Below are 25147 nucleotides of genomic sequence, written 5' to 3'. Positions count from 1 at the left end.
TGGAAACCTATAAACTACCAAGACTGAAACAGGAAGAAATTGATTTTTTAAACAGGCCAATTATGAGGAGATTGAGACAGTAATAAACAACCTNACCTCAAGAAACTGGAACAGCAACAGAGGGACAGGCCTAACCCACTGACAAGGAAGGAGTTGACCAAGATTAGAGCAGAAATCAATGAATTAGAGACCAGAACCACAGTAGAGCAGATCAACAGGACTAGAAGCTGGTTCTTTGAGAGAATCCATAAAATTGATAGACCACTGGCAAAACTTGTCCAAAAACAAAGAGAAAGGACTGAGATTATTAAAATTATGACTGAAAAGGGAGAGGTCACGACCAGCACCATTGAAATTGCAAGGATTATTAGAAACTTTTATCAACAGCTATATGCCAAAAAACTAAACAATCTGGAAGAGATGGAGGCCTTCCTGGAAACCTATAAACTACCAAGACTGAAACAGGAAGAAATAGATTTCTTAAATAGGCCAATTAACTATGAAGAAATTGAGTCAGTGATAAACAACCTTCCAAATAATAAAACTCCAGGCCCAGACGGTTTTCCTGGGGAATTCTACCAAACATTCAAAGAAGAAATAAGACCTATTCTCCTAAAGCTATTTCAAAAAATAGAAACAGAAGGAAAGCTACCAAACTCATTCTATGAGGCTAATATTACCTTGATCCCCAAACCAGGCAAAGACCCCCTCAAAAAGGAGAATTACAGACCGATTTCTCTAATGAATATGGATGCCAAAATCCTCAACAAGATCCTTGCTAATAGAATCCAACAGTACATTAAAAGGATTATCCATCATGACCAAGTGGGATTCATACCTGGGATGCAAGCATGGTTCAACACTCGCAAATCAATCAATGTGATACATCATATCCAGAAAGAAAAATTCAAAAATCATATGATTCTCTCAATTGATGCAGAAAAAGCATTTGACAAAATACACCATCCTTTCCTGATTAAAACCCTTCAGAGTGTAGGAATAGAGGGTACATTTCTCAATCTCATAAAAGCCATCTATGAAAAGCCTACTGCAAGCATTATTCTCAATGGGGAAAAGCTGGAAGCCTTTCCCTTAAGATCAGGAACACGACAAGGATGCCCACTCTCGCCACTATTATTCAACATAGTACTAGAAGTCCTTGCAACAGCAATCAGAAGACAAAAAGGGATCAAAGGTATCCAAATCGGCAAAGAAGAAGTCAAACTGTCTCTCTTTGCAGATGACATGATACTCTATATGGAAAACCCAAAGGAATCCACTCCCAAACTATTAGAAGTTATAGAGCAATTCAGTAATGTGGTGGGATACAAAATCAATGCTCAGAAATCAGTTGAATTTCTATACACGAATAATGAGACTANAATAACGAGACTGAAGAAAGAGAAATTAGGGAATACATCCCATTTACAATAGCACCAAAAACCATACGTTACCTTGGAATTAACTTAACCAGAGACGTAAAGGACCTATATCCTAGAAACTATAGATCACTTTTGAAAGATATTGAGGAAGACATAAAAAGATGGAAAAATATTCCATGCTCATGGATTGGAAGAATTAACATAGTTAAAATGTCCATACTACCCAGAGCAATCTACACTTTCAATGCTATCCCGATCAAAATACCGAGGACATTTTTCAAAGAACTGGAACAAATAGTCCTTAAATTTGTATGGAACCAGAAAAGGCCCCGAATCTCCAAGGAACTGTTGAAAAGGAAAAACAAAGCTGGGGGCATCACAATGCCGGATTTCGAGCTGTACTACAAAGCTGTGATCACAAAGACAGCATGGTACTGGCACAAAAACAGACACATCGACCAATGGAACAGAATAGAGAACCCAGAAATGGACCCTCGGCTCTTTGGGCAACTAATCTTTGATAAAGCAGGAAAAAACATCCGGTGGAAAAAAGACAGTCTCTTCAATAAATGTTGCTGGGAAAATTGGACAGCTACATGCAAAAGAATGAAACTTGACCACTCTCTCATACCACACACAAAAATAAACTCCAAATGGATGAAAGACCTCAATGTGAGACAGGAATCCATCAAAATTCTAGAGGAGAACATAGGCAACAACTTCTATGACATCGGCCAGAGCAACCTTTTTCACGACACATCTCCAAAGGCAAGAGAAATAAAAGATAAAATGAACTTATGGGACTTTATCAGGATAAAGAGCTTCTGCACAGCCAAGGAAACAGTCAAAAAAACTAAGAGACAGCCCACGGAATGGGAGAATATATTTGCAAAGGACACCACAGATAAAGGACTGGTATCCAAGATCTACAAAGAACTTCTCAAACTCAATACACGAGAAACAAATAAACAAATCATAAAATGGGCAGAAGATATGAACAGACATTTTTCCAATGAAGACATACAAATGGCTAACAGACACATGAAAAAATGTTCAAAATCATTAGCCATCAGGGAAATTCAAATCAGAGCCACACTGAGATACCACCTTAAGCCAGTTAGAATGGCAAAAATAGACAAGGCAAGAAACAACAATTGCTAGAGTGGATGTGGAGAAAGGGGATCCCTCCTACATTGTTGGTGGGAATGCAAGTTGGTACAGCCACTCTGGAAAACAGTGTGGAAGTCCCTTAAAAAGTTAAAAATTGAGCTACCCTATGATCCAGCCATTCCACTACTGGGTATTTACCCCAAAGATACAGACGTAGTGAAGAGAAGGGCCATATGCACCCCAATGTTCATAGCAGCATTGTGCACAATAGCTAAATTGTGGAAGGAACCGAGATGCCCTTCAACAGATGACTGGATTAAGAAGTTGTGGTCCATGTATACAATGGAATATTACTCAGCTCTCAGAAAGAATGAGTTCTCAACATTTGTCGCAGCATGGATGGCACTGGAGGAGATAATGCTAAGTGAAATAAGTCAAGCAGAGAAAGACAATTATCATATGATTTCTCTCATCTATGGAACATAAGAACTAGGAAGATCTGTAGGGGAAGAAAGGGATAAAGAAAGGGGGGGTAATCAGAAGGGGGAATGAAACATGAGAGACTATGGACTCTGAGAAACAAACTGAGGGCTCCAGAGGAGAGGGGGGCTGGGGTCTGGATAGGCTGGTGATGGGTAGTAAGGAGGGCATGTATTGTATGGTGCACTGGGTGTTATACACAACTAATGAATCATCGAACTTTACATCAAAACTGACATCAAAAACCAGTGATGTACTGTATGGTGACTAACATATAAAATAAATAAATAAATAAATAAATAAATAAATAAATAAATAGAAATGAAGATTCAGAACACTGTTTGAATATATACTTAATAGGACTTACAAATTGAGGCAAAAGTGAGAGAACATGAGAAATCATAAGTAGATCCCATGCTTTGGCTGCAGTAAGTATGATGATGGCACAATGCTGATTACCAAAATGGAGAGGAGAAGCAGGCATACAGGGCTGAGAAGGGGGTGGAATTTGGTTTTTGGTCATTTTACGTTTATCAACATAGAGACTTATTGAAAGACAGGGGACTCAATGAAGTCACTAAACAATGTTAATGAAGTCGAAAGCACAATTTGAAAACCTAAGACTAAAGACATTGGATAAATGCCTTACAAATATCTATTTCATTATTTCATGATACCCTTTTAAGGCAGTTCATAATCATATAGGTCATAATCAAATATTATGAAATTAAGAAAGTAAAAACATAGGAATAAATATATAACTAACTACCTAGCCCTAAGGCAAAGAATTTGATTAACATTTTAAAAAATAATTTAATGACAATTTATAAAAACGTCATTTATATGAAAACATATTAGAATTTTTATGAGAGTGAGCATCAGCAACAGAAATTTAATCTCACTTATGAAAAAAATTCCATTATAATAATTATAAAATCAGAGTGCACAATGTACGCTATTAGGTTTCAATAACACTGAATGCTATTTTATAGCATTTATATTTAAACAAAATTCTAAAATATCTGGGGACAGAACTCCATCTTCCATTACAGAAGCAAAAGGGCAATAGAAAATAACTTCTTTAAATTTTTAGCTCAAGGCCTTAACTACAAACCAAGAATTTTCTATATATGTGATAGAGTACAGTTGCCAAAAGTAGACAGCAAGGTATGATCCACAGACTGTTAACTTACGCTGAACACACAGCCTTATCATTTTCATTAAATTGGGACTTTTTGAGAAAATCTGATACCCCATGAACTGGCATGGGAATAATAATGTTATTTTATTTCTATCCTGGTATATGTAATTGAAGATTATTTCCATCATGATCATTATAATTTTATATAGACAATAATTATTTTACTCATGAATTTTATCCAGATTATTTGCCTATGATTTCTTCTTGTATATCAAACCTGGCCTCTGGGATCATTTCACTTCTTCCTAAACTACATCCTTTAAAAATTCCTTCGTTGAACATATATTAAACTTTGTGTATCTGAAATTGCCTTTATTTTGCCCTGATCCATGAAAGACATTTTTGGTGAGTACAAATTCTAAGGTTGACATTAATTTTTCTCAGTAATTTAAAGATTTTTAATCTACTATCCTTTTGTATCTATTATACTATTGAGAAGTCTACCCTCAGCCCATTTTTCATTCCTTTGTAACTGATGTTTCTTTTCCTTCTGATTGCTTTAAAAATTTTCACTTCATATCTTTCTGAAAATTCACCACAAAGCATCTTAGTAAGAATCTCTTTTGACACCTTCTTAGTATTTGTTGTGTATTTATGTTTTTCATTATTTCTGGAAAATCATCAACTATTATGTTTTCAAATATTACCATTCTTCTATTTCTTTTTTTTTTCTCCTTCTGGGATCTAGATATTCGTTAGTGTTCATTTTAGCATCCATATTCCTTAACCACTCTTTCAAATTCTATACTCCCCTGTATCTTTGCATTGTATTCTGGTTTGTTCCTGAAATTCTACCACATAATTCACTACTTCTTCACTAAACTTTATTTGTCTTATTGTTTACTTTACCCACTGAGTTTTTATTTCTACATATATTTTTTAAATTTATAAAATATCTATTGGGATTTGTTTTTCAAGTCTAACACATTTTTTATTGTTCCCTGTGCTTGGCTGATTGGTACTCCATTTATCCCTTTAAATGTTCCAAAGTAATTTTATCTTTTTCTTAACGATTTTATTTATTTATTTGAGAGAGAAAGAGAGAGAGAACGAGCAGCAGGGAGGGGCCGAGGGAGGGGATCCCCACGAGATCATAACCTGAGCCAAAGGTAGACGCTTATCTGACTAAGAAACCCAGGCACTCCAAAGTAATTTATATCTTGAATCTGATCGTTCTAATATCTGAAATTATTGAAGGAACAAATCTATTGATTGTTGTTTTCCTTTACCTCGATATTATTGTTTCCTTAAATGTTTGGTGATTGTCTTTTAAAGTAAGCTCATTTTTTAAATTTAATCTATGAAATAGATTAGTTTGGTCCTAAATTGAGGATGCTTTCTTTTTTTTTTTTTTAAGATTTTATTTATTTATGTGACAGAGATAGACAGCCAGCGAGAGAGGGAACACAGCAGGGGAGTGAGAGAGGAAGAAGCAGGCTCCCAGCGGAGGAGCCTGATGTGGGACTGGATTCCGGAACTCCGGGATCACGCCCTGAGCCGAAGGCAGACTCTTAACGACTGCGCCACCCAGGCGCCCCTGAGGATGCTTTCTTTTAAAGATGAATTTGCATTTGCTTTTTCTGAGTTCCAGAGAAAATCACCAACCTGGGAACACTTTGTTTTCTTCACGTTTCCCAAGCTTAAATATAGGAATCTCAAGTTCAGCTTCCTTTTATTTCTGGAGCCTCAAGGATTTTACTTTCCATCACACCACTAAAGTAGTCCTGTTTTCTTCTTCACATTTTTATTACAGCTTAATTCTTAGATCTCCTTCCTCTGATGTTGCCTTGCTTAATTTTATTTTAATTTAATTTAATTTAATTTTGAGAATTAACTTCTTTTAGCAGTTCTTAAAGTGCATTAAGATTTATATGTGTTATAATTTATCCAGGATACGATGTAATTTTATCAGAAGGGCCCATTACAGTTATTTTGTCAGGAAGATCAATTTTGGGATGCCTATGTGGCTCAGTTGGTTAAGCGTCTACCTTTGGCTCAGGTCATGATCCCATGGTGCTGGGTCCCTTATCGGGCTTCTTGCTCAGTAGGGAGCCTGCTTCTCCCTCTGCCTGCTGCTCCCCCTGCTTGTGTGCTCTCTCTGGCAAATAAATTTTAAAAATCTTTAAAAAACAAAAAAAGGAAGATCTATATTCTGTAACACTTCAAGAAGCAGAACTAGATTGTTGTCTTAAAATGTTTTAAAAACCACAAGTAAATTGCTTTGAACTGACAGAAATAGAAATGTACGTATTTAATAATAAACACTAGAGCATATTTGTGAACATTGATTTTGATTGAGTTAAATGTGTTGATATGGTGCGTTTAATAGACAATCTGCAGGCTTAAATAGCTCACTACATTCATAATTGTATGCTGTGTTAATTAGTACAAACCTAAAACCAAGACTCACAAGAACTGAGATCAAGACACCCCCTCACGTATTATAGAGAAACAAATAATGAAGACTTGAAGTTAGGAATTAAGAATTATGGCTATAAAAGCAGGTGGAAAATGTTGCAACTGAAATGGGTTGCCTAATCCTAATGGGGCTTGAATAGGCCAAGTGAAAAGGCCATGTAAGCTATTAACTATAACAATGAGGACACTATGGTAACAAAATGGTTTGAATTGTGAATATCTTAGGCTGTCGTTCATTAATTATAGAGTTCTTAAAATAGAATCAAAACCTAAGTTTGAGAAGAGATATTACCTCTGTTTTGTTCAGTACTATATCCTTAGTGCCTAGAGCTATGGCTGGTGCCTAGCAAGAACTCAATAAATATTTGTTAACGAATGGAAACACAACACAGTAAAATCGTATAACAGCAAACACAACAAAATATTCCAGGTTTGTGGGGCGCCTGGGTGGCAAAGTCCTTAAGCATCTGCCTTCAGCTCAGGGCGTGATCCCTGCCTTATGGGATCAAGCCGCACATCAGGCTCCTCCGCTATGAGCCTGCTTCTTCCTCTCCCACTCCCCCTGCTTATGTTCCCTCTCTCGCTGGCTGTCTCTATCTCTTCAAAAAAATAAAAATAAAATCTTTAAAAAAAATTATTCCAGGTTTGTGAAAAAAGACTGAACAGCCAGGATAGTGAAAATGCCTCACCAGATTCTCATATTTCAGTCTGTCTATGAACCTTATTTAATTTTAATCTAAATTTCTTCAAAATTATTGATGGATTAGAAGCAATATATATATCACTACCTGTGCACAAACTGACTAACTCTGTGTAATTAATGTGAAAAAGAGACAAAATGCACAGGTTTGGAAATGTTAATAAATGCCACACTGTATTATGTATGAATAGGTATCAAAGTAATGTGACTTTTATGTTTGTTTTACATTAATATCTGAGCTTTTTATAACATTGCAGAGACTGATATGTATTTAAGCTAATTCCACTACAATTAAGATAATACTATGAATGTTTAAACAATTCTGGCTTCATAGAATTCTATATGCAACCTGAAGCTCATAATTAAACATTTTAACTAAACTGTTACCAATCCTATCCTTGACAGATTATCTTAGTTTTCTGTGGCAATTACCAACCCTGCCAAAAGCCTACAGTTCATTTTATCTGCTTTTGCTTGCAGCTCCAAGGAAAATATCATTTTATTGTGCTGGATGACTTTGTTATTGATTATTCCCAACCTCACTGTTTTTCAAAAAACCTTTACTCACCCCTAAACAGCATTCTTTCTCAATTTGCTGTAATGGCTCTTCCCAAATTTTACAACTCTCCCAAAAGCAACCATACCACTTTCTGAAGGTCACCCACTGGCCTTACTTTATTCTTTGCTACCCTTTTTCTTCTCTTTGCTCTCTCTTATCAAATAGTTGGATTTTGATAACTGACAAATATATTTTTTTCATTAGCATCACTTGATTTTTATTTGTGACAATCACTAGAAATTAAACCAAATGATCTTTAATCAAAAGATAAATAAGTTTGAAACTAAAATATTTTTTATCAGATATTGGTAACCATACTTCCTGATCAACTATCGTGATGTTTGAAAGTTCAGTCTAAACAATTTACAACCATCACATGAATGGTTTCTCAGACTTATCCCGTCACCGACTTTTGCACTTTCTTTCTCTCTGGCACTTTGCCGCTTTGGTCTAAATGTTCATGTCCCCTGTAAATTCCTATGTTGAAATCCTAATGCCAAAATTGATGATATTAGGGGGCGGGGCCTTTGGGGTGTGCTTAGGTCACAAAAATGGAGTCCTCATAAATGGGATTTTTGTTATTATAAAAGAGAGCCAGAGCTCCCTAGCCCCTCCCACCATGTGAGGACAGAGCAAGAAGGTGGCAGTCTGCAACCTGGAACCTGCCCATGCCGGCACCCTGATCTTGCAGCCCCATATCGTCCAAAATCTCTGGGAACGCATAGGGGTTAAAATATTCAGCTTAAGAGCATTCTGTAAGCATCTTCTGAGAACAGCATATGGATGAGAAAATGTTTTCTCTATTTCCACCCTCATATTAAGTGCTGATGCAAATCAACACGGGGTGACAAGTTCATGTTACTCTTTAGATGTTTGACAAGTATATTAATACATAGAACCATTCAGGTGAAAGTAAAGACAACTGGTGTGATTGCAGAATGTGAATGTTTCCATTCATTTATGCAATTAAATCTGTTTCATAGTTAAAGAAGTCTTTTAAAGCCTTTGTCATCAGAGGAATCTAACCAATTTTAAAGAAATAATTACATTATAAATGTAATTTATGCACATGACTGGTATTAAAAACATATGAAAAATTTAGTGTGGGCCCTGAGTACTGTAAAATTTAAAAAGACATTGTTTCCATTTTTTCAGAATATAAAAAATAATTGGACAAAAAGTCAGATTAAAACTTTTATGAGTGTTCCTATAGGACCTTTACTAATTGATCTTGTCCTTCATTTTGTACATTCAGTTAATAGTACATCTGTTGTTCATTTATCTAATGTCATTATGAATATTTAATATTTTCACCTTTTAGAATTATTAGTTTTAAAATATTATACACAAAGAGCAGTAAAAAATAAATCACTGAAATAAGCTATATTTACGAGTACTTAGGAAATGTCTAAACTTAAAGGATATTAAAAATGGTTGGAAAATCATCTGTCTTAAGTAGAAGAGACATTAACTTGACTATAATTGGGAGAATTGGCTGTGTGCTCTGATTTTCTGACAATTTAGAAGATGGGTCCACACAGCTATTGAACTAATCTTTTATAATATGATTACCTGAAAGAAAAGAATAGGAACACAGATATGTTTTACATTTCCTTCCCCTTCAAGGAACAAAGAAATCAACACCAAATACAACTCATGTACTTAACATTAAGTTAGATACCACCACATTGATTTCTATATCTTTTATATCACTAGAAATATATAAGTAATGCTGAAATAAGCCACAGGGAGATTTTATAACAGGAGAATCAATTTAATGTGGTAGTTACAAGCTTAAATGGAAACTGGACAGCTTGTTTAAAAACTAAGGCCATTTCCACTTAGTATATTGATTCTGAAGAACCCAATAATGAATACCATGTATGAAGTGTAAAAGCTGTAGATGCTTAAAAAAAATACGTTAGCAATATTTTTTAATGTTCAGGAAGTAAAGAATTTAGATGTTCCTTTTATTGTCTTTTAAAAAGTTAACACTTGCTAAAAATAGCAAAAGATTTAGCAGACCCAAAAAGTAACTTTGAGTGATTTATGACAGGAAGACAAGGTTCAGGAATGAGTTGTATCCTGCAGATGAAATGTAAGAATAGCCACTACATATAATGTCATAAGTCACACCTTCTCTGGGACTTCTTCCCATTTCATCCTGTGATATATTTTTTTTTATTAAAGTATCTGATTCTATGTACTATGCTATCTGGACCACTGAAATAGCTGAATCTTTGAATGTTTAATAGTTCTAACATGAATCTTGATATATAACTATAATTTTAATAATTGAATTTAAAAATTTTACAAAGAAATGACTTATTTCTCTAAATTAAAAATGCTATTATAATTTCTCATTCCATATCATGACTTCAGTAAATATCAATATTTCAGAAAATCATTGTTTAATATTAACAGATTACCTAAACCATCAGTGCTCTTTTACATTTAATATTTTATAGGAAAGCCCTAGAAGTTTATAATTATTTGCCAGAAGTTAGTGAGAAAAAATACAAAAAGAAATATCAATTCTTTCAGTCCACAACAATAATGAGAAGAGCAAAATCTCTGAAGGGAGACAGTCCTGAATTTAATCCTATTTCTGTCATTTATCTAATATGTGGTTTTGATCAATTTATATAACATCTTAAGTTTCTTCATCAGTTTATAATAGAAATACTACATTGTGTAGGGAGGGAGAGAGAGAGAGAGTGTGTGTGTGTGTGTGTGTGTGTGTTTGCATGTATGTGTGTGTGTTTAAGAGAGAGAAAAAGAGAGAGAGATGTAATACAAGTTTATGGCATGCTGACATAAGGAGTAGTCACCATGTACCCAGCAGTAAATGGGGAAAATATGTTTGTCAGCATTAATGTGCTGCTCTGCGTGTGAATAATGGGGCCCTGGCTTGGAATAATTACAAATTTATTTTCCTCTCTTTTTTAGAGAGCTTGATCTTGGTAAAACTAATTCAGCAAGTGAAATACTTTCACACTAAGAACTTAGGTGTAACTTCTGATCTCTCTAAAAACTGTTCTTTAATTCAAGCCCCCATCGCAGCTAAGGGTAGATGACATAAAGTCTTTCTGACTAACCACAGTTGTTTGAGGTATAAACTAAAGCCAAACAGTTCCCTTGACCTTCTTTTCTCAGAGGAGGTTTTGATGTTTGCTATCTAGAGAGGAGGGGCTGAGGTTCTTGTAGCATCATCAAATTGTGGAGGAAGCCCTTGACCTCTAGTCTTTGCTGGCATCAGCTTTTCTGTCCATCTGTTTGGTCCCCAGGCTTGGCTGTGTTGCCATCCATGGCTGCTTCTTCCATCCCAACTATGAGAGACCTTCAAGCCTGCCAACTCAGCTAACTTCTCAGATCATTGGAAACTGCAGTTTCTCTTCCACACCACTCCAGGCTGTAGAAATCTTGGCAGTTGCATTTAGGCACCTAGTGCAGATATATGCCAACTGGTCAGTGTACTTGCATGCTGCCAAACATTGCTTACATGGTACTGGGAACTTAAAGCTCAAGGAATGTGCTGGCTCCCTGGGTTCCCCTCCTGTCTTCAAATTCCTACATAAATTGAGATTTGTTTGTGTGGTGGGACAGGGGCAGGTTTCCTCTTGAAATATGATTTATTTGTAACCCCTACTTATTCTGTTCTCTTCAACAAGTCCTATGAGAGGTTTTTATCCTCTATTTTTGTAATAATAATAATAATAGTGATAGTAATGATAATAATTATAAAATCTATAACTTTCTGTTCCACTTTATATTGATGTTATGACCTCCCTTCCCTGTGACAGGGAAAACTAAGGTCTAGTTGGCTAAAAGGATGAAGAAGTAAACAGGCATTGCAGGATTATAAAAGCAAAGGTTTTAGGGGAGCCTGGGTGGCTCAGTTGGTTAAGCGTCTGCCTTCAGCTCAGGTCATGATTTTAGGGTCCTGGGATTGAGCCCAACATAGGGCTCCCTGCTCAGCCAGGAGACCGCTTCTCTTTCTCCCTCCGCCTGCTGTTCCCCCTGCTTGTATTCTCTCTCTCTGTCAAATAAATAAATAAATAAAATCTTTAAAGAAATAAAAGCAAAGCTTTTACACCTTCATGCTATCATTCCTTCACACAAAGAGTAGGGATTTATAATGAAAAATTCTTTAAAAAGAGGACACTACCCTCAACCAACAGACATTAGATTATCTTACATTCTCTAGCCTGCTAATTTAAAAATTGTTTTTCAAAATGATTTTTTCATGTAAAATCTCAATCTCTCTTCCTCAATAAAGCCTCCTAAAATTCATCATAATTAATCTGCCTTATGTATCTCTAAGTAAACTGTTTATTGACATTCATTTATTTATTCATTCATCAGGGTTTTATTGAGAATCTGTTATTGACTAGGAACTCTCCTGGATGATGGAAATCTAGGGAGTCAGTGAGGATTTCCTACAGGAAGTGCTATCTAGCTAGATATTAAAGGATTAACAGTTGTATACCAGGCAAAGATCGAGGAAATGCTATTTCCATGAAACAACAAGAGCCAATAAAGTGTACCATGTATAAGGATCTAAAAGTTCAATGATACCACAGAGATGGTAAGAAATAATACTCATAACCTATGCAGTCACCAGTTAATGAATTTGAATTGTTTCCTCTAGATTGTCAATGAGAGATCTTTGATAGGAATCCAGCAGGAAAGTAGAGTGCTCAAAATTTCCCATTGGATAAGCCATTTGGGGACATGTTTTGTTAACCTCTGGATTGATGACACACACATGACTTCTTGTGCCTCAAAGTTGTTCTCTAGTGGTTCCATATAAGTTTTATTGCAATCAGTTTGTAATTTCCTTTATTAAAAGTCAGTCTAATAGTCAGAACTCTGGTTCTAAGCAAAAATTCTCCCTCTGGGTTCTTAAAGTGGTGAGGTAAAGAAAAGCATAATGGGACATGGTGTGCCTCTCCCCACTCTGTATCAACTGACCTCTCTAGTGACAGTAGAGAAAAAGATGTGGGTTTTTCCAAGAAATAATCTTAGCTATTTTTGTTGTTTTTTAAAATAGGGAAATTTAAAACCCGACAGAGATTGTTTTTTTTTTTTTCAGGGGCTTCAAGAACAAAAAGAAGAATCAGCTCATTATCACACAACCATAATTAGAGCAAAACTTTGGAAAGTTGTTCATTCTACTACCTAATGGAAGAAATGCACACTAAACATCCAAAATAACATTCTGTCTTATTATTTAAAATTCTCTTTCTAAAGCAGAGATTCTTCTATATCCCATCATTATACCTAGTTGTTCTTTGTCAAACTCTTCCCATTCATATGCTTCCTCCATTCTTCCCATAAAATAAGGAAATGAAAACATAAATAATAAAATTGTGTGCTTCTTGCTCACATATTCTATAATGGATTATAGCTTTATAAGCACTCAAATCCATGTAAGAGATTAGCAGCACCTTTCACATTAATTAAAATGTTAACAGCAACTCCCTGTGTAATTCAAATAATATCTGTATCTAGCCAAATTAAATTACTTATAATGCCAAAGATATGCTATTCCATATCACATCGCGTATTAGTATTTTACCAATGGAATTTTATCATTATTTCTAAAATTCTCATGTCACTGTGATCTAACTTAGTTACGAAAATAAATACTGTCCTAGACAGCTACATAAAGCAGGGAATAAATAACTCAGTAAGAGTCAAGTATATCCCTATAAATGCTTTTATTGCTTTTGAGTTGCTTCTTCAGATTTTATGTTTGGGTGATAATTGTTTCCTTCTATACCATTTTATCTTCTCCATGAAAATAAATAGATTATAAATAAGAGATAAAACCTGGATCATCAAGATCTTAAAAGCCAGCAGCACACTTTCTCATAGATTTTGAACAACTATTTAGACACTCCCAAACCTTAAACATACTTTGTTAACCATCTTCCCCATATAAATTCTCTGATCTTAAAGCATCAAGGAAGTAAAAGAGATCCACTGTGAAAACTGTTGTACGGTCTTTTTTTGTTTGGGGGATATGTGTGTGTGTGTGTGTATGTGTTTTCCTTGCCTTAATTCACTGTCATACAGCTATAAAATGTATTAGACCCAAGTAGAAGGTATAAAATTATGTAACTTTTAACTGAAAATTTGGATCAGATCTAGGCATATATAATTTTAGGTCGCTGGTCATTTTTTAAAATACACTTTTTAAAGAATATGTAACACCCATGTCCTAGATCTAGAATGACAAACTTTTTTTTCATTAAATGCATAGTTCTATTAGGCAAAGATAAGCACCATCAAAAATGCAAAACAGCAGTATAAGCTAAATACTTATTTAGTATATCTACCATTAGATGTGTTAAAGGAAGCAAAAAGATGTCTTTTCAAAGATTTTCAGTAAGTCATCAATTTACAGAACGGCAGAGGCACATGTTTGAATTGTCAAATATATTTTCTCCTCCATCATTTGGTATAATATTTCCCAAAACATAAAATCAGTGTATTACATGCATTTAGTACCATCTTCATCAAATGTTCTCAGGGATAGTAAAATATTGAATTATGATTGCCTTATTAAATATACACCTTTGTGCTGTATGTAACTCTCATTTACATGTGGTTTATAGAGTAGTGTTAACAACCATAATGATCTAGATATTAGACTGAATTTTCTGTTTCTTTTTTATAAACGCAGAATTTATACACTAGAATAAACACCAAAATAAATTATTTAGGAAGATATGAAGCAAGGGTTTTTAATGATCTATTTCTAAGTGTGAACATTAATAGACATTACAGGCCTCAAAATTCCTGTTAACAGCATCACAGAATTTTTTAAAGTCTATTTTCAAGATTAAAGGAAGAATCTGATTAACAAAGGTGATTCAAATGTAGACTAACAATAAAAGTTATGTGAATAAATTAAGCAACTGAAAGTACACTATATACTGCTTTTTACTGCTAAGAACATCTTTACGAAATTGGAAATTTTATTCCTAAAACATCATCTATACTGACCTCATTCCCCTTCTCAATTCACAAGTCCCAGCTTTGTTATTAATTTGATATCAACATTAACTACTGTGGCACTGATAAAGAATATTAATCACTAATTGGTTTTAACATAGTAGATAATTACATTCAAAATAATTTACATTTACATTTTAAACAAATTTGTCATGCAGGTCACACTGACTTATACTGTTTGCAGTCTTTTTCCAATATATTTTATGAACATATTTTAAAGTAAGTAATACTTTTTCCAATAATACAAGTTTACACACAAAGTAAAGGAATCATCAACCCTTTCAATGTTCGGCAAATACTCTAATGTTTGGTAATTCCTACTCCATGTTAACATTAACTAATGGAGGTATAAAGCAGAAAGTGAAGTGCTTTATTAAACAGCAATTTTGAAGTAGGAACTAAACAACAATTCTGAGTGCACTACCATTAGAGCAGTCTGGGAAAATCTAGGTCAAGGTTAAATCATACGCAACAAATAGTTTCCTCTTTCTTCCAATATACAAGGACAGACATTTTCTTAGTACCACAGTTAGAATTCAATAAATGTTGATTGCCTGAATCAAGAGAATAATAACTCACTCATATTTTTTTAAATCCAACCCTTCTGTGGAATCATAATTTTTCTTGTTTTTTTTTTTTTTTTAAAGGAGTTCTATAATGGGTTGCCTGGGTGGTTCGTCAGCTAAGGGTCCAACCCTTGATTTCAGCTCCAGTCATGATCTCATGGGTCAGTGAGATCAAGCCCTGTGCCCAGCAGGGAGTCTGTTTGAAGATTCTCTCCTTCTGCCCCTCCCCTCTACTCATGCTTGCTTTCTGTCACTCTCTCAAATAAATAAATGAATCTTCCAAAAAAAATGTTCAATAATAATCAATAGAAAAAAATAATGTTCCAGGTCATTCGTCATTCCAAACACTGTACCTAATACAAAATGAGCAAGTGCAGATAAAAGGAACTGGAAGGGAGTGAAAACTTGGAAGAAAAGAACAACAAAGTGAGCTACCCATACTTAGACTTTTTTTTATTAAAGGAAGGCCCTATTTAGGACCGTATACGGCTGATAAAACTCAGAAACCTGACACCTGCAATCTTATTGGCAATGAAGAATAAGAGGATAAATTTCAGGGAAATACAGAACCTGGAAAAGACGGGGAAATTATAAAAAAAAAAGGAAGAGAATCACTAATGAAGACCCCCAAATTCTGCATATAAACCCTACTCCCATGTCTAGCTTAGCTCTGAACTACTCAGGCTAAATGCAGATTCTAGTAACTGAGCTAAGGCTAATAAATGAAACAGAATTCTCAGCTTCTTATCACTGCATAAAAGATTAAGTTTGGAGTTTGGATCCAGCCTGGTAAAGTAAAACTAAATATTTTTGAGAAGAACATAATTGAATCCAGAGTCTTCACAATGTTAAGAATACAACTCAAAATTATTAGATACATGAAGAACAGGTAAGATGACTAGTATGCAAAGAAAAAAATCAATACAGATTGACACGAAGATGTCAAAAATGTTGGAATTAGCAGAAAAGAATTTTAAAGAAGCAAACAGTAACTATCGTAATGAAGCATTTCAAAACATGCTGATAATGGCAAAAAAGAAATAGAAAATATTAAAAAAATGAAAACTACAGATCTAAAAAAATCTGAATTTTTAAAAAATATATCATTAGAGAGTAACAGTCAATTGGATTTAAGAAAAAAATAGAGTCAGTGGACTTGAAGACAGATCAACAAAAATTATCCAATTTGAGAAAAGCAGGGAAAAATATTGAGAACAACTTAACAGAACCTCAGTGGTCTGTACATTATAAAAGTTGTAACATTCATGTACTGGAGTCCCAAAAATAAAGAAAAGAGGAAATAAGGAAGAAAATATTTCAATAGTGGCAAACATCTTCCAAGATACTGTGAAAAACATAAATTTATGGTTTCAAGAATCTCAGCAAGTTCCAAACCGGATAAATAAAAAGAATATTATTGCTAAGCATATCAAAGTCAAACAGCTGAAACTTCAAAAGGACAAGAAAATCTTAAAAGTAATTTCCCAAAAGACACATTACCAACGGATAAAAACAACACAGATGACCATTTCTCATCATAAAAATACAGAGGCCAGAAGAAATTGGAACAAATGTTTAAGGTGCTAAAAGAAAAACTGAACCCAGAATTATAAACCAGTGAAAATATCCTGCAGGAATGAAGAGAAACTAATGAGTAAATGAGTAAAAACTAAGAGTGTTCATCCTCAGCAGACCAATACTACAAGAAATGATGAAGGAAGTTATAGATGAAGGGAAATGATACCAAACAAAAAGTCAGATCCTAGAAAGGAAATCAAGAGTATCAGGAATGGAGTTGAACGGGTTAAACACAAATACCTTTCTCAATAATAACACTATGACTGATTAAAGCAAAATACAACAATATACTATGAAGTTTAAAATATGTGTGTTTATAATGTGTGTGTACGGGTGTTTTAATATTTTTTTAAAAATGGTCTATGGATCAAAGAAAAAACTCAAGAGAGAAATTTAAAATTATTTAAAATGAATTATAGAAAAGAATAAATTAGTAAAAGTTGCTAGAGCAACACTTATAGCTTTAAACTCTTCCTGAGAAAAGTAAATAAACTCTTCCTGAGAAAAGTAAAGGAGTATAAGCCCAACATATACAGTTATAATATATATAAATGTAGCATATACAACAACTTTAGCCAAATGGAGTGGGAGAAAATGGGCCTATACTGATTTTAAGGTTTCTACATTGAATGAAATGATATATTTAACCCTGAGTGTGAAAAGTAAAAAATGTGTATTATATGCTTTGGAGAAATCATTGCAAAAAAGTAGAATTGTAAAGCCATTAGATAACTAAGTTAAATTTAAACTATTTTTAAAAACCAATTAATCCAAAAGAAATTTGGAAAAAAGAAGAGAAATATCAACAACAACAACAAAAAGATGGGAAAAATGGAAAACAAGTAGTGAAATGGAAAAATCCAAACATACAAATAATTACATTAAATACAAATGAACTAAGGATTCCAATGAAAATATAAGCAGCTATTCAGTATATATATATATATATATATATATATATATGGAAGATATAAATACAGATTTTCTGCAAGAGGCATACTTTTAAATGTAAAAATACAGATAGACTGAAAGTAAAAGAATGAATAGGTATATACCATGTAAACCATGTAATAAGGCTAGAGTTGCATATTAATATTAAATAAAGTATACTTGAAGGCAAGAAGTCTTTTCAGAAGGAATATTTCATAATGATAAAATAGTAAATTCAGAAGAAAGGCCTAAAAATCATAAATGTATTCACCTAGACACAGAGCCTGAAAATACATAAAGAAACAATCGACAAAATTAAAAGGAGAAATACACAAATTCACAATAATAGCTGCAGAGTTTGACAATCCTTTCTCAGAAATTTAAAACAAGAAAATTAGAAAAAAATAAACAACATGGAAAAGATGAACACCACAATCATCCACTTTGATTTAGTTGACCATCTTAAGCACTATACCCAAAAGCTGCAGAATACTCATTCTTTTCAAGAACACATAGAAAATTCACCAAGATATACCGTATACTGAGCCATAAACCAGGCTCAAAAAATTTCAAAATTTCAAAATCCTGCAAAGAACATTCGTCAACTATAATGGAATCAACAGAAATCAATAACAATAACATATCTAGGCTAAAGTCCAAATATTTAGCAATAAAAAAAAAATCACACTTCTAAATAAAATCCATGGATCAGAGGAAAATTCAAGAAAAATTTGTAAATATTCTGAATTGAGTGATAATAAAATAACATAGCAAATTATGGCACATAGCTAAAGCAAACTAGAGAAAGCATTAATTAACTTTTTCTAAGTTACTAAAGTATTTAATAAAATAAAAAATATAATAATAAAGATAATAAATAGCTATTATCTTTAGTGCAAAAACTAAATGTACATATATGTGTTTAATGTCAATGTTTTCTTTTCTCCTTTTTGCCTGCTTTTAATTTTCATTAAGTTATGAAGATACAAATCTTTTATGTTCAGCATAGTGATACTAGCGGTCAGAATAAAATTGTGTTCAAGTCAAATAAGCCCTCCTTACACATTCACAAATATGGCCATGTACATTTTAAAAATATTTCATGCAATAAACGAACACATATATATATTCGGTCTTCTTTCAACGAAAAACAGAACTAAGTTAGAGAGATCAGATTAATGCTACTGATCTGAATAATGGTTTAAACTTCTAACGTAAGCCATATTAACATTAGAAACCATTATATAGCCATCAAAAGTCATTGGAGTTTCTCCATTATTGTGTCTGTGTGATGTGGGAAATAGTTTGACAGCATTAGAAAAATCTCATAACTTGTGAGCAGCAGAACAAATCAGAGCCTTGTGTGGATTAAATACAGACTTCCAACTAAGGATATACTGTATGGTGACTAACATAACATAATAAAAAATTATTATTAAAAAAATACAGACTTGCAAAGCAAGGAGTTTTGTTTCCTTCAAAAAAAAACTTTGAAAGACTGTGTGCATATATAAAAATTTTATATTTACATATATACAGAGTTTATATCTATATAGAGAGATACAGAGATTACATATATAAATTTTAGAGTAAGCTGCTCATTAGGTTTTAACAAAATGCCTGGGGGCCCGCAAAGGGAGAGTCAGGGTCAGCTATTAGGAAAAGTCAGATATCTGTCCAAGCAACGTTCCAAAAACAAAGCTACCAGAAGCTGGATGGAACCAGACTGGCCCAAGATAAAGGCCAGAGACCCTGCAACTGAGGCAGAAAAGGCATGAAACCCTTCTCCCCAAAAAATCTCCTCCCCAAATAAATATTATTAGGGCGTATATATTATGCCCTAGTTAACAACTGTGAGTAAAAGATAGAGACCCAAACCCAGGGAGAGGCTCTTCCTTAAGCTGGTCCACTCTCACATCTCACACTTAATAAACACTTCACTTGCTCTGCGCAACCCCCTTGAATTCTTTTTTTGCGATGAGACTAAGAGCCTCTGGTGATATGCTAGGCACAGACTGGGTGGAGGCAGGGCAGGATGTGTGTGGAGGGCCGGGAGTGCTGTCCTCAGTTCACCTGTCAACATAAACAAATACAGAAGTAGTGTTTGTTTTTATTTTTGTGTTTACTTTTTAAAATTGTTTTAAAATTGACTTTCCATTATCTTAAATTGGTATGATGGAAATTACATAAATTCTGTAAGTTGTGTAGTTTATTTCTATGAGAATCACTTAAACCCCAGAAACATTTTAGGATGCTTCCTATCATGTAAAACATTACTGCCAGCCTTTGGACTCATTACAACCAAGAGCATAGAGATTTATGCTTTGAAGGTGTTCTGTGTCCCCACACAGATACTTAACAGTATCTGGTGCACAAGAGACACTGAATACATGTTTGTTGAATGAAAAGTGCATAAACGATAGAATTTATGGACAACTGTATGAGTGTAGATGCAAAAGATAAGAAATGAAACTGAAAACCTGTACCTGAAACTTTACTTATTTTTCTGAATAAATTTTCAAAGATACTTCTGTGGAGAAGGCAAGTATGAAGAAACAAATTCAGGGCCTTTGGACAAACAGAAGTTGTAGTCAGGAAATTAGTTAAGCATACAATTATGACCTTGTCAATTGTGTTAAATTATAAAGTTGTGAAAGTGAAGGCAAAAGTGACAATGGATGTTTCTAAAGTGAAGAAGCCCAATACTGGAAAACAGAACCACTGAGAGTAAAACATACAATGGATGCTTGTTAAATACAAAATTCATGTAATAGCTCTGCAATTTATTCAGAATAAAAGCCAAAGTACTTAAACCCTACACCTACAATTTCAGGCCCCACTTACTCTATTCCAATAACAAACGGCCTCCTCGGTCTTCCTAGAAATGCTAAGCCTGGTCCTTCCTTAGGACTTCTGTACCTTTTGCACCCAGACCGCCTTCTGCTTGGTGAACTAATCAGATACTGGCAGAGCTCCCTCTTTCAAAGCTACTCCAAACTATATTTTCTCAGTGAAGCTCACCCAGACCATCCTATTAAAAACATGCACTACACCTCTTCAAAATCAATGGTATTCCCAATCCCCTTGTATTAGTCTGATTTTTCTTTTACTGTTGCACTTAATACATTCTAACATATTTTAGAATTTTTATACATATTATGATTTGTTTACTGCTTGTCTTCAACCACAGAATACAAACACCACTAGGGCAGGGAGTCTCATCTTGTTTATATATTTAGTTCCTTCTATATAGTAGGTGTTCAATAAATTTTTAAACAAAGAAAATATACTTTACAAATTGAATTATTCACTAATAATCTAAATGTATTTAAAAAATTTTAGCCAAACATCTGGAATGTCTTTTGCATACAATCCACCAGGGCATATTCTCCCAAATATCAGTTAAAGAACTAAGTTAATAGTTGGGGTCTTTGCAATTTTTCTTAGCTCCACTTTCTAACTCTGCAAGTAAATTATTCCTCTCTGTACTTGTGAAGTATGTGATAACAGACTAACAGTATCTACATACTTCTATGTACAAGATTTTTAAAAAATTAAAAAGGAAACTGAACAGTCATGCTTGGCTGTTGGAAATAAGCTGCTCCCAGGCTGATGCAGCTCCCAATTTCCACTGGCTACCCTTTCATGATCAATATTCTAAAAAGTGTCTCATAGTAGGTCCAACTATCCTAGGTTAATTATCAGCATTTGATGTGTTCTCAATTCTTCAAATAGTTCTCATAAATTATGTCCAAATAGAACTAAGATAGTTCATTCTGCCATTTACTGAAAGCTATTTACTTAGTGCCTTCTATGTGTCACACACAGTGCTAGGTGATGAAGCCTCAGGAGTTAGTGAATAATTTTTAAATATGCACATTTGCTTTCATATTTATTGTAATCAAACATAATGTAAATAATTTCAAAGTGGTTGATATTAACATTAAATATAGTGAATACCCTAATTTACATGGCAGAGACAAGTTTAGACATACATATATACATTATATACTATATGCATATAGTATATATGTAAATTCACATTATAATTCCAAATGTTCTTAGATACTGATATAAATAATGGTGCATTAATAATGCTGTGATAGATACTGCATATATCTCATAGCTTTTTATTGTTATTGTTTAAAGTATTTTTTAACATAAAAAAAAGGTTGTATGCCTGCGAGGGATGTGTTTTTGGAAAGCAAATGTCTACATATACAGTTCCTAACCACATTTGCTGATGGGTTCAATATATTCTCATTACATCTCACCTCTGGTAGAACAGGTTAAGTAGATTAAGTTATTACTATAGGGACCAATATCTTCCAAAAATAATATAACGTTGCAGATAACCTTAATGACTGCTTTGTTCAATTATATCATATTATACTATAACATTATATTAATGGTAATATATCTAAAAGCTATTGGATAAATTGGTGTGATTCACTATTTGTAAACACTCTTATAATCAGATGAAAAAATTCAAGTGGAGAGAATACTTTCAAAAGTCCTTCCACCAAAAGAAACTAGGTAAATAAGAATTAGTAGGTAAAAATCAGTCTTTGAGAGATGAAACAAAATTCAAATAAGGAAAAAGGTGAGATACAAAGTCAAGAAATAATCATTGGGTATATCCACTGCCTTGCAATTTAATGCATCACTTACATATAGCTTCTGTGCAGCAAAAGAAACCATCAACAAAGTGCAAGTATAACCTATACAATGGGAAAAATATTTGCAAACCACAATCTGATAAGAAGTTAATATTAGAAATATATAAAGAACTCCTACAACTCAATAGCAATAAATAAATAAATAAATAAATAAATAAATAAAGGGCAAAGAAACTGAATAGACATTTGTCCAAAGAAGACATACAAAAGATCATGAAACAGGTACATGAAAAGGTGCTCAATATCACTAGTCACTGGGGAAATGAAAATTAAAACCACAATGAGGTATCACCTCACTCATTAGAATGGCCATCATCAAAAAGATAAGAGATAAACACTCGCATGGAAGTGAAAAAAAGAGAACCCTTGTACACTGTTTATGAGATTGTAAATTGGTACAGACACTATGGAAAATAGTATGGAGCTCCTCAAAAAATTAAAAAATAAAACTGCCATATGATCTAGCAATTCCACTTCTGGGAATATATCTAAAGGAAACAAAAACAATAACAAAGTATATCTGCACCCCCCTATTCATAGCAGTATTATTCATAATAGCCAAGACATGGAAGCCAATACATGTATGTGTATATATATACACGAATTTGTACATATATAGTATACATACATATATATGTGTATATATATACATGAATTTGTACATATATAGTATACATACATGTGTATATATATACACAAATTTGTACATATATAGTTTACATACATATATATGCATATATATGTATTTATATAGTACAACTTTCACACACACACACACACACACACACACACACACACAATGGAATATTATTCAGCCATAAGGAAACAAAGAAATCCTTCCACTTACAGCAATATGGCCTAAAGGCACTATGCTAAGTGAAATAAGTCAGACAGGCAAAGACAAGTAACTGTATTATCACACTTACATGTGGAATATTTTTTTAAAATCAGAAAAAGAGATCAGAGGTGGAGAGTTGGGAGAGGGAAAATTGGTGGAAGATGGTCAAAAAAGATCTTACTTCCAGTTATAAGATAAGTAAGTAGTAGAGATGTAATGTACATGATGACTATAGCTAACACTATATATATATAGGAAAGTTAAGAGAATAAGTCCTAAGAATTGTCATCACAGGAGAATTTCTTTTCCTTTTTCTTTTCTTCTTTTCTTTCTTTTTATTGTATCTTTATGAAAAGATATATGTTAGCTGAACCTTCTGTGGTGATCATTTCACAATTTATGTAAAAGAACTCACCATCCTATAATGCCTTAAATTTATACAGTGATATATGTCAACTGTTTCTCAACAAATCTCAAAAAAAAAATCATATCAGTCGACTGATCCTAAACCAAAACACTCAAACTGAGGTGCTCAAAGAGTAAATAATGAAAGAGAGTAACATCCTGAACCGTGTAGAGATCTATTTGTGCATGAGGAATTTTACTGCATGCATACCTTTTTACCAATTACCTTTTTAAAAATTACTAAGTAGTATGTAGAAAAGAAATTCTAACAGTAGCTCACTTTCTTTCTATATGATATAGATTAATGTATATATAATATCTGCTCTTTATCTTGGTTCAATATTACATTCTTTTCCTACATGTGATGTCAATGTTTCATTTTTCTGATTTTCATTTATTTTGTACTGATATAAGAGGCATAGTGCCACATTTTCTTTTTGAGGTGCTTAAGAGATACAAAGATGTGGTATCTTTACTGAAATGGCTTCACATTGCCCTGGCATGACTGTGAAGCTATTGATCCAGCAAATGCATCCTTTTCTATATCCATTAGAAAAATCGGGGACAGTTTCCATTCACATGTAATGGAAAACATACATATGTGTTGTTTTCCATCACGGCTAAATTTAACCTTCTGTCATAGGATAGTCCAAAAGAGCCTGAATTATCTTGATACTCCACAGAATATCAGATAGGCCACTGCATTGATGACATCATGTTAATTGTACCTAATGAGCAAGAAGGGGCAGGTACTCTGGATGCTCTAGTCAGATATATGCTCCAGGAGACAGAAGTTAGCTGCCATTATCAGTAGAAGTTTCAGGAGTTCACTGGTCTGGGGCATGCTGAGACAACTCCTCCAAAGTAAAGGACAAGTTAGTACACTTGTGTCACCCACCACAAAGAAAGAAGCATTTGGTAGATCTCTTCAGATGCTAGAGGCACATATAATTGGGATAATTGTGTTGATCTATTTTTTAGGTGTTGCTGAAGGTCATTTTTGAGTGGGGCCCAGGGCAAGAAAGGGTATGGAAGGTACAGGCTACCCACAGGCTTAGATTATAAAACAATAGAGTCCATGTATAGAAGTAATAGATAAAAATTCTGTGTGGAAACTCCAGCAAGCCCCAACAAGACATTCATAGGACATAACCTAACATTATAAAACAAGTACATGCCTACAACAGGGAACTATACACCTTTTGAAAACACTCTTACTGCACCATTGCCCCATTCACGGGTAGTCCCAAAGAAAGTGGTGAGGGGAAATCCTCCCAA

General features: G+C 33.8%; 1 protein-coding gene across 1 annotated transcript in view; it reads right to left on the bottom strand.

Annotated features, from left to right (window-relative positions):
• CNBD1 (cyclic nucleotide binding domain containing 1) overlaps window positions 1–25147 on the bottom strand; it is a 429548-nt gene that overhangs the window by 252601 nt on the left and 151800 nt on the right. The gene's annotated exons all lie outside the window — the stretch shown is intronic.

Source organism: Ailuropoda melanoleuca, chromosome 9, assembly GCF_002007445.2.
Source record: "Ailuropoda melanoleuca isolate Jingjing chromosome 9, ASM200744v2, whole genome shotgun sequence".
In the NCBI taxonomy this organism is placed as follows: domain Eukaryota; kingdom Metazoa; phylum Chordata; class Mammalia; order Carnivora; family Ursidae; genus Ailuropoda; species Ailuropoda melanoleuca.
This window is presented reverse-complemented; position numbering and strand designations above follow the sequence as displayed.